This window comes from Canis lupus, chromosome 25 (genome assembly GCF_003254725.2).
Source record: "Canis lupus dingo isolate Sandy chromosome 25, ASM325472v2, whole genome shotgun sequence".
Taxonomy (NCBI): Eukaryota; Metazoa; Chordata; class Mammalia; order Carnivora; family Canidae; genus Canis; species Canis lupus.
Genome location: NC_064267.1, coordinates 50,906,128 through 50,912,466, shown reverse-complemented (window position 1 = coordinate 50,912,466; position 6,339 = coordinate 50,906,128).

Sequence of the window (6,339 nt, the reverse complement as noted above, 5' to 3'; positions counted from 1 at the left end):
CTTCCTGCCCTCCCAGTTCTGTTTTTGTCTTTTATACGTTTCGCCCCAGAACCTGGAGCAGGTGGGGCCGGGTGCTTCCTGCCGCGGGGCACTGGGCGTGCAGGTCAGGCTGCGCCTCCGTGCGTGATGCTGAGCGGAGGCGGTTGTCGTGACGGCCGGTCACCCCTTCTTTCCCTCCGCGTCGTAGAGGGCAGGAGGGGAGCCCTGGACAGGTGAATGGAACGGCTGTTGATGTCATTTGAACCAGGGCATGTGCTGCATAAAGGGTCCCGGGTCTTCTGGCCCAAAGCGGGGAAGGGAGCCCCACGGGGAGAGGCGACTACCCAGGGCCCCCGAGTGAGGGGCAGCTGCAGGACGGAGGCCAGCTCTCCACTGGCCTTAGCGGGTGGCCCCCTGCCCCGGCCACCTGGCCGGCCTCTGCTCCCTGAATCTCTCTCTCCTGCAACCCTGGCCCCGACTTCCTGTCCCTGTGCCTCTGGGCGGAGGGGATGGGGCACGAGGGCACAGGGCAGAGACCAAAAGCCCAGGTGGGAAGTGGGGTCCTGGGCATTCTAGAGCCCGGGGTAGCGAGCGGGCCCTCGGTGTGCCCCGTCCCCGTCCTTCACAGCCCTTAACTGAGCCGGTCTCTGACTCCCCTGGAGGACAGTCTGCTGTTACTCTCTGTTTACAGATGAGGGAACTGAGGCACGGAGCGGGTCACCCGCCTGGACCCACCTACGGGGCCACTGGGCCACTGTGTGCCCTGCCCTCGGCCCCAGGTGGGCGCGCAGAGGAAGAAAGCTTCTGGCCTCCCTGAGGTAGGTGGGCTGCCCGGCCCCAGCTGGGATCGCCCAGGGGGTGGGCAGGTCCTGGGCGCCCGACGCGGGGGGGAGGGGGAGCTGAGCCAGGCAGAGCCACCCCTGGGGCAGGTGGGGCCTGCTGTGGCTTGTGGCTCACGCTCAGCGCTGCCCTGTCACTCCTGGGTGCGTTCTGGGTCCCACCTCTTTTTCTCCTTGTTCCCAGAATGTGGCTCAGACCCCGAGGTCGCTAGGGTCCCCTTCTGGGCTGACCTGGCCGAGGGCCTTGCTCCCTCAGGGCCCGGGAGGCCCCGCGTCCCCCCAGCCCTTGCACCTGGGGCAGGGTGCCTGCAGGGCCCCCAGGAGGCCTGAGTCCTTGGGGAAACCGAGGCTCAGGGCGGTCACCTCCCTCTGGCTCCTGGTGAAGTTTGGCCCCGTCCCCGTCCCCGTCCGCGTCCCCGGCACTTGCGCTGGCCTCCTGGCTCCCTCACGCATCCTCTCGAATAACCAATGAGAGAGAAACTGATCCCCAAACTCCTTCCTCCAAGGTCAGTCCCTCTTCTGCCAAGATCTAAGAAAAGATTTAATCGCAGCCACTTCCGCCGCCAGCTGCAGTCTTGCGGTGTCACCTCCTGCCCTCCGCGTGCCGCCTTTCCCGGGCTGGGGCCGATCACTCTGTATGAGCCCATACACCCGCGGGGTAGGAAACGGGCAGGAGGTTTGTTCACACCTGAGCGGAATAGAAGCCAGACCCCTGTGCAAACGCAGCCGCCTGAGCAGGACGCGGAGGGGGGGTGGGGGGTAGGGGTGGGGGAGGGGGGCTGGCGCACACAGAAATCACCCTGGGGGGGACAGGCGCCTCCATCGCCGTTGGGATTCAAGGCCCTCCTGGGAGGCCCGGGCTGGGAGTTTCTCAGAGCTCCCCAGGGGGCCCTAAATGCAGTCATGAGCTCGGCCCCCCCCAGGGCTGCCCCCCCCCCCCAGGGATCACGGCAGTCAGGGCTCAGGGGACAATCAGCTCGGCTGGTCTGGGCAGATAGGGGTTGCAGCGGGGTACCCGTGGCCACTCGGGGTCCTCGGGAGCGCAGGAAGCTTCCTCAGGCTCCGAGGAGCGTGTGGAGCCCGCTGGCCTGGGCCGCCCCCGACGGCCACCAACCACAGCACCGTGAGTTCTCAGGGTTCACAGCGAGGGTGGCTGGGGTGTCTGCGAAGTCACACAGGCTTCCGCGCACCCGCCTCTGTCCCAGGTGCTGAGGGCTACGCCGGCGGAGGCAAGTGTTCGCGGGCGTGGCCGGGTCAAGGCCACTGAGGGTCACGGCTCCTCGTGGGAGGGAGGCCCCGGGGAAGCAGACGCACACGGAGGAGGGGCAGACGACGCTGTGGCCCTGTCGCCTCGCGGGGGCCTTCACGACGGAGGCGGGCGGCCAGCAGCTGGTGTAGTTCCAGACCCGAGAGGCAAGGGCCCCCCGGGGCCTCTGGAGGGACCCTGCCGCCCCCCGATGTCTGCGTCTGAAGCCACCGGCCGGGGCTAGCTGTGTTGCCACCCCAGGAGGCAGCCCCCTGACTCGGGCGTGGCCGCCCTCGGCGCTCAGAGCCCTCACGGTGCCGTTTACGGCCTCCTCCTTCTCTGGCGGTTTTCAAGATTTAGTTATTTATTTTCCAAAACCTCTCAAAGCTCGGGCCTTCTCTCCAATAAACAGCCAGACACGCGGTCGCGTCGGCTGAGCACAGGCGGATACTGCGATGCTGTGGATGCGGGTCCCTGATCTTTCAGCAACGTCAGAAATGCTTCCTCCTGCTGGTTTTTTTTTTTTTAAGATGTTATTTATTTATTCATGAGAGACACAGAGAGGCAGGGACACAGGCAGAGGGAGAAGCAGGCTCCCTGCAGGGAGCCCGATGCGGGACTCGATTCCAGGACCCCAGGGTCACACCCTGAGCCAGAGGCAGATGCTCAACTGCTGAGCCACCCGGGGATCCCTTTTTTTTTGCTTTTTGACCTTTAACTCTGCTGCTGGTTGATGTTGTCACATTCAAGTTCCAGATTTTTTTATACGATATTCATTCATTCATTCATTCATTCATTCATTCATTCATTCACGGGAGACACAGAGAGAGGCAGGGACACAGGCAGAGGGAGAAGCAGGCTCCCTTCAGGGAGCCCGATGTGGGACTTGATCCCGGGACCCCAGGGTCACGCCCCGGGCCAATGTCAGGCACTAAACCCCTGAGCCACCCGGGGATCCCCTGAGTTCCAGGTTTTGACGTGGCACCTCTGCTGGGCTTGTCCTTCACGGCTTCTGGATTCTTCGTGCTCCAGAAAAATTTTCCACCCTCACCACCTGGTCACTGGCCCAGAGCCCTGCTTCCTAACACCGTCCTGCTTGGGGATTCAGATTTCGGGAGGACAGTAACATGCAGTCCGGGAGCACCGGGTGAGAAAATCTTGGTGATTAACATTCTCTTGGAAAATTACCCACTTTTTTTAGATTGTCACGTTTTATATAAATATTCAAAGTATTTGTTTCTGTAGCTCTATCTTCTCGTCTTCAAATAACAAATCCTTTTTTTCTTCTAAGTCTAAATTGTGCTTATCATTTTTTTATTTTTTTAATTTTTTTTGTTTTTTTTTTTTTGCTTATCATTTTTTAAAAAAGATTTTTATTTATTTATCTGAGAGAGGGAGAGCACAGAGGGTGAGAGCACAGACTCCCCGCTGAGCAGCGAGCCCGACGCGGGACTGGATCCCAGGACCCCGAGATCATGACCTGAGCTGAAGGCAGATACCCCCCCACCCCCTGCCTTATTTCTTAAACTGTAAGTGATGGATTTATGTTGGGGCATTCTCTCTCAGTAGAGCGTTTGCTGTGACCCCATTTTCCCTACTGGGGGTTCGGTCATGAGGCCTCTGCACCCCCCTGGTGGTGATAGAGACCGTCTCCTTCATCTCCAACTAGAGTGCGGCTTCACCTTTACTTCCTCCTTTAACCAAATACATTTTTAATTTCCAAGGTGCTGAGCATTTTGTCCTTGGGGCGACGCTCTGCTTTCTGTTACCTTGGACTCCGAAGATGATCTGTGGGATTTCTTTTTTGAATAATTTACTGATATTGGGGGGGTAGGGCTCAAGGCCTGATAACGATTATGTCAATGTTCCCGGGCTTTGGTGAGGGTCCGGCACGTATGGGAGGTCCCCCCAGGAACCTCGCTGGCACACCAAGGTGGGTAGCACAGAGCCCACGCCGCGCATCCACTTCAGGTGGGCAGGGCCAAGGGCCACGGTTGGAGGGCGAACCCTCAGCTGCTCAAGGATGCTCGTGGTCCTGGAGGCTGTAGGGTGGGGGCCATACTGGAGCCTGGAGTCCTCCATGGAGCGACCAAAGCCGTCCGCAGCCATGGCAATCCACGAGGGGTGCTCTGAAGGGGGGCGCCAGGGAAACCCACCTGCACCTGCACCTGCACCCTGCACCCCGCCCTCTCCTCCCACCTTCCGATCTCCCGCTGGACCCTCCCATGGGTGGGAACCAACCCACAACCCAGAGAGGTCAGAGGCTGACCAGGGAAGAGGGGCCAGGCCCTCAGGGAGTCCACCCTGCAGACCCCGGGCCCTGCTAGAGGGGGGATGTCTACGCCCCCCGCGCCCGCCTTCACCGTAAGTCCTTGAGGAAGCACGTGTCTTCAGGTGTCAGCCCTGGGCTGCGTCTAGCCACCTGCTGCACATCCTCCGCACGTGGAACCCCCAGGCCGCCTCTAGTCCCCAGCCTGTTCCCCCAGACTCATGTGCAGGCGGACAGCAGACTCCATCCCGCTGTTACTGCGGATGAACGCTCAGTCTGCTCCTGCCCATCCTAACCCGGCTTAGGGTGGGCAGTGGGAGCGACCCTAACAAACAGCACCCCAAGGATACAGAGAGGGACAGCCCTTCCCACACCCAGACCCAGCTCAGAACTTGTGGGGTGGCTGTGAATGCACAGAGGAGGGAAAACCATGGAGCGGGGGGTCCGGAGGGGACTCTGGTTGACCTTGAAGGACCCAGCGACTTCCTTCTGGTCTGGTCCCAGAGAGAGCCCCCGGGAGCCGCTGCTCGGTGGACACGGCCCCCCACATGGGCTCTGGCCGCAGCCCAGCCTCCCAGCTGCCAGCGGCTGCCAGCCAGACACTGAGTCAGCACCTGGCGGGCGGGCAGAGCCAGCAGAGCCGTCCACACGCAGTGCAGATCCCCGCTGGGCCCCCCGGCCAGAAGCTCAGAGGCCCAATTCCGTTGGGGCCTTGCCACTTCCCCACCGCACCCTGCTCTGTCCCACCCGCGGTTCCAGGTTCCCGCGCCTGAGACCCAGTGATGCCTCTGTCCTGAGGTCACATCGATCCTTCATCAGGTGGCATGCGACGTCGGTCCTACCTCCTGGGTGATTCAGCAGCGAAGCGGGACTAGGCATTGCTACGGCGCAGGCGTGTCCTTACAAATACAGATCCCTGGGCCTCATCCCAGGCCTCGGGCCCTCCGGGGGTGGGTGGGGGGGCTGGGTGCTGCTAACCAGAGCTTCCACGCAGTAAAGCCTGGACTGGGCGCCAGAACCTGCTTCCCACCCTCCCCCAGGGGCTGCCTCACGGCCGTGGCTCTGGCCCCTGAGAAGTTCCTGGAATCCTGGAGAGAGTTTCAGCCAAGGGGCCTACTGGGACCCTGGACCCCCGGGGCATTTGCAAGTCTCCTCACCTCGGTTTCCTCGTGGGCAAAATGGGGTTGATAATTGTGCTTCCCTGTGCAAGGGAGCATGAGCGAACCGAGCTCAGATATTTAAAAGTAAGCAGCGTGCGAATGCTGCACCCTGATGCAGGGGCTGGGAGCGCCTGGGTTCCTGGTGCGGGCCCGAGCTCTGCGCCTGCCGCCCCGCTGTGTTCCCACACGCCAGCCTCGGCTGCCCGCCCGTCCCCCGGGTGGACAGTCCCAGGCCCCAGGACTCGGTCTGTGGTCACTGCACACGCTGGGCCAGGGCCGGCCCTCGTGGGCCTCCTTCCACTGCACCCAGGCCAGCGGCTGCTGCTCAGTCACCACCGCATCTCCGCCCGCAGGGTGGCCCAGGTTCCCGAATGCGCTGCACGCGGCCGGCCTGCCAGCCTGGGGGGTCTGCGCCCAGACAGCCTGCTGCTCGCTGCTGTTGGCTCCCTGTGTCGCTTGTCCCCAAACGCAAACGAGGGCATTGTCCCCACTTTAAACACGAGGACCTGAGACTCGTAGGGGATGGGATAGATGAGAAGTCAGGCCCCAGTGTTCCATCCGGTGGTGAAGGCAGGAAGGCTGCACGGAGGAGGCGGCGTCCTAGGGCTTTGGAGGGCTTTGGAGGGCTTTGGAGGGAGGGCGGGCGCCCTGGGCTGTAAGGAAAGGCTACAGGAGCTCAGGAGAAGGTGCGGCCGGCAGAGTGGGCAAGGCCGGCAGGGGCGCGGCTGGGCAGGCGCCCGGAGGGAACAGCCGAGGCCCAGGGGGCAGGGGAGCCCGGGGCCACGGGCCGCAGGTGCAGGTCGGGGAATCTGAGGCCACCCCGGGCCGGACCCGCAGGAGCCAGCG